This window comes from Homarus americanus, unplaced genomic scaffold, assembly GCF_018991925.1.
Source record: "Homarus americanus isolate GMGI-L3 unplaced genomic scaffold, GMGI_Hamer_2.0 scaffold26591, whole genome shotgun sequence".
Taxonomy (NCBI): Eukaryota; Metazoa; Arthropoda; class Malacostraca; order Decapoda; family Nephropidae; genus Homarus; species Homarus americanus.
Window position 1 is genome coordinate 915,001 of NW_024755595.1, and position 12,739 is coordinate 927,739.

The window sequence follows — 12,739 nt, forward strand, 5'->3', positions numbered from 1 at the left end:
GAGATACATTTAGAGTTGGAGATTGTCTTAATTGTTTTGAGAGATAATCCTTGAAACAACTTTGGAGATATTATTTAGAAATAGTTGTTTAGAAATCAAGTTTGAGATACTCTTAGACATGGGGACTCTCTGAGATAATTTTGGAGATAACAGAAATAAAGATATTTGCAGATAACATGAGAGATTATCTTGGAAATAAAGCATCATGGTGAGATAACCTAAGAGATAAGTTGGGAATACTCTTGTAGATAGATAAGCTAAGAGATGTACTTGGAGATAGTACTTGGAGATAGTACCTGGAGATAGTACTTGGAGATAGTACTTGGAGATAGTACTTGGAGATAGTACTTGGAGATAGTACCTGGAGATAGTACATGGAGATAGTGCTTGGAGATAGTGCTTGGAGATAGTACTTGGAGATAGTACTTGGAGATAGTACTTGGAGATAGTACTTGGAGATAGTACTTGGAGATAGTACCTGGAGATAGTACATGGAGATAGTGCTTGGAGATAGTGCTTGGAGATAGTACTTGGAGATAGTACCTGGAGATAGTACTTGGAGATAGTACTTGGAGATAGTACTTGGAGATAGTACTTGGAGATACTATTCTATTTGTGTAGTTGGTGATAGAGATTGACATGTAAATATTTCTGGAGATTAAAACCCTCGGAGAATGTCTTGGGAAATAATCTAACAGGTCATTCATGGACGTAAATTTGGCAATAGTTCTGGAAATAGAAAAGTTTGAAAATAAATAACCTTGTATAATGTTTTGGAAATAGTCTTATAGATAAAAACACAGACATTCTTAGGAGATAGATAGCCATGGAGATAACACTGGAAATAGCTTAAGAGATAAGTGTGCACGTAAGCTTGGAAATAATCTCTCTAAGGGAGTGTGTTTAGGAGATAGTTGTCTAGTAGATGACAGCTAGTACACTGACGAAATTTAATAATCATAAAACAACAACAACAACATATTTTTATAAGCTAAAAATACAAAGCAACAAAAAGCTAATTTAATTTACCTGAAGTGCTAGTTAAATGCCTGTAATTTAGCTGATCATTAAAACCAACAATGAAAAAAATCTATTAAAAAAAAATTCTCTTGTTCAATATTTTTGTCTCCGAGCTCAGACAAATATTGATAAACTGAGATAAAAATGTAGGAAAGAGAGAGAGAGAAAGAGAGGAATTTATTGAGAGAAAGAAAGAATGGGTGAGAGAGAGAGAAAGAAAGAGAGGAATTTAAAGAAAGAAAGAATGAGTGAGAGATTGAGAGAGTGAAAGAAAGAATATGAATAAACTATTTTATTTCCCACAACTTTAAGTTTTCAAAGTAATTAAAATATCTCTCCCCACACTGTACCATTTGCCATCCAACACCAAACATCTCATCATCCAGCAACAGCACTAGGGTAGGGTAGGGTAGGGTAGGGTAGGGTAGGGTAGGTTAGGTTTGGGTATATGCAAAAAATAATGGTAATTTATACCATGGGAAATAAATAGCGTGTTTACCCTTGACAGTGAGTGGGTGATGTAGTTAAATTAATAAATAATATAATTTTGCCATGAAGATTTTCATATTGTAAAGGTGAATTAAGACGTCTGGCCATTATGTCAACAAGGTGTGTCTCTGTGTGGCCATTATGTCAACAAGGTGTGTCAGTGTGTGGCCATTATGTCAATAAGGTATGTCAGTGTGTGGCCATTATGTCAACAAGGTGTGTCAGTGTGTGGCCATTATGTCAACAAGGTGTGTCAGTGTGTGGCCATTATGTCAACAAGGTGTGTCTCTGTGTGGCCATTATGTCAATAAGGTATGTCAGTGTGTGGCCATTATGTCAACAAGGTGTGTCAGTGTGTGGCCATTATGTCAACAAGGTGTGTCAGTGTGTGGCCATTATGTCAACAAGGTGTGTCTCTGTACGGCACTCCATACAGAGATGCAGATGTAAGCCCTAATTGGGTGCAGTACAAGTACAGATATAGGCCTAATTCCAGGTACGGTACAAGTACATATACAGGTATGTGGTACAGGTACAAGAACAGGTAACACATTACAGGTATACATCCAGGTACATATGTAATTACAGGTACAAGGACAGGTACAGATACAGGAATAACAACATACGGATTGTTTTTGTTACCTTTTGTATTTGTTTTTGTTTGTTATATAATTATTTTTGTCTATATTTGGTTATTTGTTTGTTTGCTTATTTGTGTGATAGTTTTTATGTGGGTCATTACTTGTTTAATTTTGTTTGCATGTTTCTTTTCATTGTTTTTTTGTTTGTTTGTTTCCCTTACCAAACAAGAACCAGTTTATTATACCTGGGAACACTTACATACCATAACCTGTTTGTACCCTATATAACACACACCCTGTTTACCTCTATGTATGTATGTATGTATGTATAAATGTATGAATGTATATATGTATGTATGTATATATGTATACGTGTGTGTACAACTAGAGAGAGGTAGGGACATCTGGATCTCGCCAATGCCTGTGAGATTAAAGAGATTAGTGTTAAACCAAGGCTGGGAGTGAGGGTGAATTGTCCCTTTGATACTGTACTAAATATATAGCCAGTGTTTTATAGAGAAATAACACCAACTGAGTCTGTCTGTCCTCAGCAAATTGATAAACACACGACTATTGCATTTATGTGTGTGTGTGTGTGTACAGGTTATGTAATATAACATGACAACAACACCACACACACACACACACACACACACACACACACACACACACACACACATCCCAGAGGTCACTGTACATCATCAAAGGTCAAACACCCTTTACAGTAGAGTTAATCCACAGGTATATATTTATTTTCCGCCCACTAACGATATATCCCGTGTTATTGTGGCCATAAGTTACAGTGAGTGAGTGTGGCCATAAGCTACTACACTACTGTGAGTGAGTGTGGCCACAGCCTCCTCAGCCCCACCAGTCATCAACTCAGAGGGGCAATAACTCCGGGTTGAGATGATGGGAAACACAATATCGAACTCATGTGAGATTATTAAACTCTTATTTTGGTTCCTGAATTTATGTGTTGGGTCTGTAGTTGTTACTCTCTCTCTCTCTCTCTCTCTCTCTCTCTCTCTCTCTCTCTCTCTGTAGTCGATATTTTTACTTGTTATTTTCTGTTTCTTATCTAATTATATGTTCATTCAAATTTTTTTCTCGATATATTAGAATATTAAGCGGCTGCGAGTCTCCATACAATACTTGTTCTTCCTTTATTCTCTTCACTGTGGGGGTTCTGGCAGTACTTTCTCTAACGCTGTGTAGGGAAACTTATTGTAGGAAATGTGTGTGTGTGTGTGTGTGTGTGTGTGTGTGTGTGTGTGTGTGTGTGTGTGTGTGTGTGTGTGTGTGTGTACATTACCAACACAGCAAAATAATACACCAATATTCTACTTTAAAAAAATATTGCATCACATCAAGACTCATTAACTAAAACTAAAAAAAATAAATAAATAAAAAAATAAATTGCTGTTAACTGTTTATATACCTGCTTAATGTACCGTGAAGGAGTGTGTATATATATAAATCTGTCTTTATAACATATGTACAATTTCAAACCAAGTCACATATAACGTATCAGTGAAGATCTATACACATTTATTATATATTTTTATTGTGTATTTTTATGGGAAATTACTATCGTATTATTTATATATAATTTAATGTTATGTGGAAGACTGTCAGGGTTCATGACTCTTGTGCCACCTCGACACACACCTGTTCTCTGACACACACCTGTTCTCTGACACACACCTGTTCTCTGACACACACCTGTTCTCTGACACACACCTGTTCTGACACACACCTGTTCTCTGACACACACCTGTTCTCTGACACACACCTGTTCTCTGAGGACTATAGGAATGCTTATATCAGTGCGTGTATGTATGTATGTATGAATGTATGTATGTATGTATGTATGTATGTATGTATGTATGTATGTATGTATGTATGTATGTATGTATGACGAGTGTGCGTATGTGTGTATGTAACTTCTGTAACTCATATTTTATCAGAGTTTCCTGAACGTACTGTATATTAGTCTTCCCTGTATAGTTCACCTGAGTCGATGTTTGGTGTCGTGTCGATGTTTATGGCTACAGGAAGGTGCCATGCTGTTTACCTGTCTCCGGGAAGGTGCCATGCTGTTTACCTGTCTCCGGGAAGGTGTCATGCTGTTTACCTGTCTCCGGGAAGGTGTCATGCTGTTTACCTGTCTCCGGGAAGGTGTCATGTTGTTTACCTGTCTCCGGAAGGGTGTCGTGTTATTTACCTGTCTCAGGAAGGTATCATATTTATTTACCTGTCTCGGGAAGGTGTCATGTTGTTTACCTGTCTCAGGAAGGTGTGCTGCATGCTGTTTACCTGTCTCGAGAAGGTGCCATGTGTTACCTGTCTCCGGGAAGATTATCATGTATATCTGTCTCCGGGAAGGTGCCATTCTGTTTACCTGTCTCCGGGAAGGTGTCATGCTGTTTACCTATCTCCAGGAAGGTGTCACATATTATTTACCTATCTCAGGAAGGTGTGCCCTGTTTACCTGTCTCAGGGAAAGTGTCATACCTGTTACCTGTCTCAGGAAGTGTCATGCTGTTACCTATCCTCAGGAAGGTGTCATGTTATTTACCTGTCTCAGGAAGGGTGTCACTCTTCTTATCTGCTCTCCAGGAAAATTGCCATTCTGTTTTACCTGTCTCCGGGAAGGTGCCGTCCTTATTTACCTGTCTCCGGAAGGTGCCATGCTGTTTTACCTGTCTCCAGGAAGGTGCCACGCCTGTTTACCTATCTCGGGAAGGTGTCATGTTGTTTACCTGTCTCCGGGAAGGTGTCATGTTGTTTACCTGTCTCCGGGAAGGTGCCATGCTGTTTACCTGTCTCCGGGAAGGTGCCATGCTGTTTACCTGTCTCCGGGAAGGTGCCATGCTGTCTACCTGTCTCCGGGAAGGTGTCATGTTGTTTACCTGTCTCCGGGAAGGTGTCATGTTAGTGTTGTGTGCGTGTGTGCGTCACTTTTTGGCATTATGTGTACATGTGATGGTCGTCAAGAGGATTTGGTCAAGTGGGCTTTAGTCGTAGTGGGCCCTCGTGTTAATGGGCCTCAGTCCTAAAAAATCCCTAATCCTAATAGGCCCTGGTTCTAATAGGCTGGGTGCCAATAGGACTACGGCCCGGTCGACCAAGCAATATTTATTAACTATACGACCAAGCAATATTTATTAACTATACGTCAAAGTGGTTTTATGTGTGTGTGAATATCTTTCCGTCAGAGCAACACTGAACATGGTGCATTAAATGTATATGGTTTAATTACTCATATATATATATAACCTAACCATATAATATTTGATTATTCTCACAACATACAGCCAGGCAGCCACCAGCCTCTCCGCAGTCGTTATACAGCTACAAATATTACTTACAAACTACCAGGGCTGTCTGGCAGGATCCTCTCTACCGTAAATATTTAAACCCTCCTTAAGATACCAGATTTTTTTCTTATGTGGGTTTTAAATTAATGAAAATATCTACACGATTTTAAGAGTAAGCAAGAGTTGTATTTTTAACTAGAGAACTTATGTATATGTAAACACTATGTATGTTGAAGACGTATGTATACACCATTACACCATGTATGTATATAAGACTGTTTAAGGCAAGTGAGACATGAGGTTAGAGGGTTAGTTCTTGAGAAGGTGCTTGTCATATCACATAGATGTTTAAGGGAACAGCTAAATTACCTACATTAATTACACACTTATACAGAACACCACCGTCCAGGTAAGTATATGCTAATGAGTTATGTACCTGTACTTAACGATTATCTCAGACACAATACAGGTAAACTTTAATGATTGGTTAATATATATATGTCCTATTATAATTAACACAAACAATAATAACAGAATACATTACAGGTAGACAGGTAACAGGTAGACAAATATATAGTGAAGTCACCTGTAATTACTAAGTGTTTGTGACGTAACCTGAACTCATCATGGGTAGGTTTATATCACAGGTATGTACATATTGTAAGGTACTGGACGTGTGTTGAACTAATAATAAACTTGTGTTCTCGTATATTGTCTTTCTCTATCACACACCTGTAAATATTACGTTCAGAACTACACACCTGTCTGTCGAGATTGCGTTCACAATTACCTACCTGTTAGTATTACGTTCAGAATTACGTTTTAAGTTGAATTCTAATTTGACTTCTAAACCATTCTCGACACTACATTCTAATTGGATTTCTAATTAGTTTCAGCCTCAAAATATCTCACAGTACCCATGTTGTTGTTTTAACCCGTAGATATGTTTGGTTTCTCTCTCTCTCTCTCTCTCTCTCTCTCTCTCTCTCTCTCTCTCTCTCTCTCTCTCTCTCTCTCTCTCTCTCTCTCTCTCTGGGCAGTTTCCCTTAATGAACTGTGTCACTAAGGCTCAAATCCCAACGCTAAATAAGACAGGACGTGTTGACTCGCCTCCTGGCTCTCCCTAGTGGTTGACCTCCATATACAACTCTTTAACTCAACCATGGTATATGACCTTAACCTTTGACCTAGCGTCTTTAACAAACACACACATATTTATCACATATTCCTCACCACACAGCGTCTGAGAGGAGTATCTTGGGAGGTAGACCACACACATAATGATATTTACCTCCTGGTCTAATTTAACAGGGAGGAATATCATGGGAGAATATAGTGTTATGTTATTCATGGAGGAGATGGAAGAAGCTGGGGGGTATTCTAGCCTCTGTGTCGTGGTGCTGTAGGGTCGAGTTTACTGTGTTCTGGGGGAGGGAGGGATTGGCTGAATATTTGCTCTGGGGTGAGAGGGTAGGTCGCTGTTTAACATATGTTGGAAGAGAATATCCCCTGTACCCGGAGTGGCTTCTATATTCGGAATGGTATTAAATCAAGCTCTCTAAGTGGCCACCAGCCTACACCTCCAAGCGCCATAAGAGGTTTCCTGCCTCTCTTTCTGGTTTTCTCTCCCTTTCGTTCTCGTTCTCTCTTTCGCTTCCGTTCTCCCTCCCTTTCTCTCTCTCTCTCCCTCCCCCCTTTTATTCACTCCCGTTCTATAATCCCCTCTCACTGGGGTAGGTGGCGGGAGTCTCTTCATCACCGACGTGGGGTAATGTGCTCTCTCAAAGAACGGATTATGAAGCTGTTTGTCGTGCAGGTCATCGAATACTTCATGGATATAGTTACAGGTCACAGGGACATAACCACAACTATTTCATTTGTTTTACTTTATTTTACTTGTAGTTATTTGTTTATTTACTCGTGGTGTTTAGTGTTCCTGGTTGAATTAGTGAACTTTGATTAATGTTTGGCGTTTTAAAACCTTTGGACCATTTTTATGTAAAGTTTTAGTGTAAATTCTGTATTCATAATTTGTGGTCAATAAAATATCTATCTATCGATCTGTCTGTCTATCTAAGGATTCCTTTATTTAGCTGTCGTTTCATTTTGCTGTAGAATGACAGGTAGTGAGGTATTTAGCTCTCACTTTGAAGGCTAGCTGGGTTGGTGTGTGTGTGTGTGTGTGTGTGTGTGTGTGTGTGTGTGTGTGTGTGTTGAGGCCCCTATCACTATTTACACATTGGAGTATATATGTATGGTGCCCTAATTAATACCTGCGCCGTCTGGTCACCTGGGTAATGGAATTTTCAAGTGACCGGATCTTTTTTAGGAGTGAGGTAGCAATTAAACCGGAATTTGCGGGTTCACATCCGTAAAGACCGGAAGCATTTTGCTAAATGTCCGGCCAGCTGAGAGGGTTCACGTGACGCACTCCACACACACACACACACCCACACACACACACACACACACACAGTGAAACACCGCTCATAAAACATTTTTCTTTCAAAAATAAAAAAAAACTATATTAAAACAGGAAAGATAAATGTTGTTTTCTTCATAATTATAATTCAGAGAAATGCAAAAGCTTAAATGAATATTACACAGCAATTAAATCTTACCTGGAGGAAATCATCATAACCATCGCTGGAAATATGAGTTAAGAAAAAGGAATTTGTTGGGAAATAATTAAATAAAAAAATAGATGAAAAAAATTAAATAATCTTAATTACTCAAAGAAGGAAATATAATTATATGGTTAAAAATAATTATATAGATTAAGACGAATAATAATATGAATTAATATAACTCAAAAATATTAAGCAGAGATTAGGAGAGAAATTAGTGGGGAATATTCAGTGATGTTAACATAATGTAAAGTCTACCTTGACAACAAACAGAGACTAATTAAAATATTTACATGAGAATTATTGCGTCGGTGATGTGGTGTTGGGGGAGAGGGGGGGTGAGGGAGAGTGGTGGGGTTGAGGGAGGTGGTGGGTGAGGAGTGGTGGGGGGTGAGAGTGGTGGGGGGGACGGGGTGGTGGGGAGGGAGAATGGTGGGGGTGAGGGAGAGTGGTGGGGAGACGGGGGTGGTGGGGGTGAGGAGAGTGGTGGGGGTGAGGAGGGTGTTGGTGATGTGGTGCTGGTTGTTGTTGGCGTACACGATGTAGAATGATGGTTGAGCAGAGAGAGAGAGAGAGAGAGAGAGAGAGAGAACATACTATTTTGTATGGAAGTGACAGAGAGAGAAAGAGAGAGATCCCTCACCCATCACAATTTCAGTAAAACATCAGCATATTCTCTTCCTTTACGCCCCCTGTCCGCCCCAGCTGTCACTCTCAACCTGAATTACTAATGGCGGCCGTGACGCTTACTAGTTCCTGATCACCGTCCTCTGTCTTCCCTGTATTTTGAGCTATATTTTATTTCTCTCTCTCTCTATTCTTCTGTCTAAAAACTTCAGTCGTCTCTCTCTCTCTCTCTCTCTCTCTCTCTCTCTCTCTCTCTCTCTCTCTCTCTAAAAATCCTACCCGTTTAGTATCATTTTCCTCTTCTCTTCCCCTTTCATTTTCTTTCATTCTCCCTGTTTCTTTCTTCTCTTCTTTTATCATGAATGAAACGTGAGGGAAGTTAATTAAGTAATGAAGCCTTGAAGAATTGCGTTAGTCCCTCTTCAACACCTGATACACCTGCCGATCATTACACCTGAGTTATATACAGCAACTCCAGGTAAATGTAAGCAACATGGTCTTCCACAGCCTATCAGAGCCTACCACAGACCACTACTGCCTACCACAGCCCATCATAACCTACTACAACCCATCACAGCCTTTATACCACAGCCTACCACAGCCTATCACAGCCTACCACAACCCACCACAGCCCACCACAACCCACCACAACCTATCACAGCCTATCACAACCCACCACAACCCACCACAACCCACCACAGCCTACCTTCAAGGAATACGTGGTCTTCCCTTCAGGTGCGACGCTGATATGACACACAGGCGGGAGATGAAAGCCCCTGGGGATGCTGGCCAACCTTATTTGATCTGCCGAGGCTTTTGAAGTTCACCTCATCAGCTCTTAATATTTCCAGAGTTGACGACGACTTTTCCCTCAACCTCCGGCCAAGTTGAGGGCGTCTTTGTCTTGTGGTTGTAGCTGTTGTTTCATCCGGCTCTTGTCTCTGGTTTTGTAATCATTCGTGTGTGTGTGTGTGTGTGTGTGTGTGTGTGTGTGTGTGTGTGTGTGTGTGTGTTGATGCTAACCTCGTCAACGCAACACATCAATATAGAACTTGGTGGTCCAAGTCACTGTCACTCAGGTGTCTTGTCTAGGGTCACGAGGTCAAAGGTCAAGATGTCTGTTTGTTTGTTTGTTTTTGAGATACTTGCGTTTTACCAGTCTAATGTCTACCGTACTGGATTGACTGATGTTGTATCGTACGTTTGAAGGGAAGTTTATTTTCAAGTGCATCTTGAAGTAACCAATAAGAAGTTTGTTGTGAACCTTAAGGTAACTCCTGTAAACACCATCAGGTTAAACTCGTGATGGAAGTCTTGTTAATACCTTTTAAAGTGTCCACAAAGTTCTCCTTAATCTTAACGTTGTGTTCTTCATACTTCGAGAGAGAGAGTAAAGCTCTTATGGAAACTTACTTAGTGTTCTGTACTGGCGGCCTCGAAATTCCTAACCGGCAACATCGCTGGGTACCCCTCTCCCCTCCCTCCTCCCGGAACATACCAACCAGCCAGGCAATTAGTCAGCCAACGAGCCAAGGTGTAAGGTCAACGGTTTGCCAGGGTGGGTGATGGACCCCAAGTGGGACGCGAAAACATCTGCACTGCACACGGACCAGTAAAGATGAGCAGACCACCAACCATCTCACCACGCGTACACACACACTGACAACTGTGATGAGGCCCCAACCTTTTTAACTCCTGTTTAGTCTTCATCAAAGCTGCTTTTAGACGGTCAACGTTGGATGTGGATGTAAACAAACATATGGTTACATCAACAATTTTCTCGTTTCCCTTTGACGATGATCTAAAGGTAGCAGCTGCCGGTGGTCGCACACATAACTAAATACCTTCTCCTGAATATACAATCAGCAGCTCCCCGTTTATATGGTAACGTCACCTAATCACCTGACATCTCTTTAACCTTTTCCATGCACCTGGCAGTGTGGGCGTCAGGTAGGTTGAATGTGTTTCATATTATCTCTGATTGAGGAACATGTCCGAGTTTACCCAAGTATGATGTGTCCGCAACTTGTCAACAGGGTCCAGGGGGGTTGTCTTTAATGGAGTCAAAGGGTCACTAGTGGAGTAGTGAGGGCAGCTTTTTGTTCTGGCGTGAAGACTATATATACCTGACATGGTCGCCATATGAGGAGCAGCTGCAGCGAGGACAAATATTGAGATATGAGAGAAGAATGCAGGGGAAGAAGGGGGGGGGGTGAGGTGGTGGGGAGAGGATAAGTGGAGGGATGAGAGGGGGTAGAGGTGGGGATGGGAGGGGGTAAGGTGAGAGGGAGAGCGGATGGGATGGAAGGCAAAGGTAAGAATGGGAAGGAGAAGGGGGTTGGGTGAGGAGGGGGAAGGGAAGAGTGGGAGGAGTGGAAGAAGGAGGGTGGAGGTGCAATGGGTACAGGGTGAAGAATGCTAGATGGGGGTGGTGGAGGGTCGGTCAACTGGTGGCAGCGGGAAAAGCGTAATTGTTGTTGTGTCGTTAACCACTCCCTCGCCCTCACCAGGCACTGTACAGCGACTCAGAGGCAACAAGGTGGGGGAAGTCAGTACCTTGTGGCTGTGAGCGTCGTCCTCTAGTGAGTGATTAACGGCGGGTTAAAGTCAGCGGTGAGGAAAGAACAGTTAACCTGCCCGGGTCAGCTCATTGGTCGGGTGTAGTGGAACGAGACTCAATGAATTTAATCGGGTCGTCCCTACAATAAAACGGCCGAGAAACTCATTTGGAAAATTAATGTGTGGAAAGTGATTCAAGAAAATGTACCGGAGTTGTTTTTGATACTGAACCTAGGATGGTAAAGGTAAGGTAATTTAATGTATCTTATTCATCTGGCTGTGCCCGTAGCTTTATGTTCACTCTCTAATACATTTACAAATTGCCTAAGAATATTAACCGAATAATTTATCTGGTTAAAGATTTCCCGGAAAATGGTTTTGTGTTTCGTTTGATCATCGACATTACTGAAACCTGGACCGAACACATACAGGCAATTAACTAATGTTTTCTTGGTGTTTGTTTGACTGTGGTGAGTCTCAGGGTAATTGATGCAAACTTGTAAACGTTGCTCAGTCTTGACTTAGTTGGCAATTACCATACAAGCGAACTTAATATTTAGGTCTGATCAAATATTTTTTATATACCTCGACGTGTGAACTGTTTTAAAAGTAGAAGGAAGTCGTTATCAGTGTACCGATAGTACCATGGATGACTAACTATCACCCAAGCACATATTCCCGAACTATGATTCATTTCAATCAATCTCAACCCGACCTACACCTGTACAGTACATAGACCCCCAAATGACTGTTTCACTTGACAACAATAGAAACAATACACATCCAATAATTGAATATTTCCTGACATATAACACAGTGTATATAACAAGAGCGTGAGTGGCCTCGTACTGAACAAACCACTCACACTGTTGACAAGCGCCACCATGTGTCTGTAACGTGAACCAATGGCGCCAATGGTCGAGGATACAATGGTTTTGTGGAGGTATACACAGACCTGTATAGATAGTTAAAAGTATGACAGAACTGTGTATAGAAAGTGTGGGGTGGACGGTAGACAGGGGAAAGTGGAAGGTGGATGGTCAGGATTGTGGAGGTAAACTGGGCCTGTTCGTGGTACTGTGCCAACACTGTTCGCCCATGCCTTGTGTTCTCATGAAACATTAGACGAAATACATCACCTGAAGAATACACACCCCCAGCTTGTATCAACAGAAAATTAACCTAACCTAACCTAACCTAATCCCTCCAGGTAGCGTTAGGGTGATTAAATGTCAGGTGAATTGAGCTTGGATGTCTAATATTCAGGTGATCGAGGAATATTAATAGAATAAGAGTTCAATAGATACCTGGAGGGTATTAATCATCCAGCTCGCAACAGCTCCCAGCACGACACAACTTTGATGTTTGTAAATAAAAATGGAAAAAGTGTTGTTTATAAAATTAGAACAGGTTTTATGTATATGACAGTGATGATGTATATAATTAAGGAGATTGATAGAGATTATCGTGTGTGTGTGTGTGTGTGTGTGTGTACGTAAATATGCACTGTTAT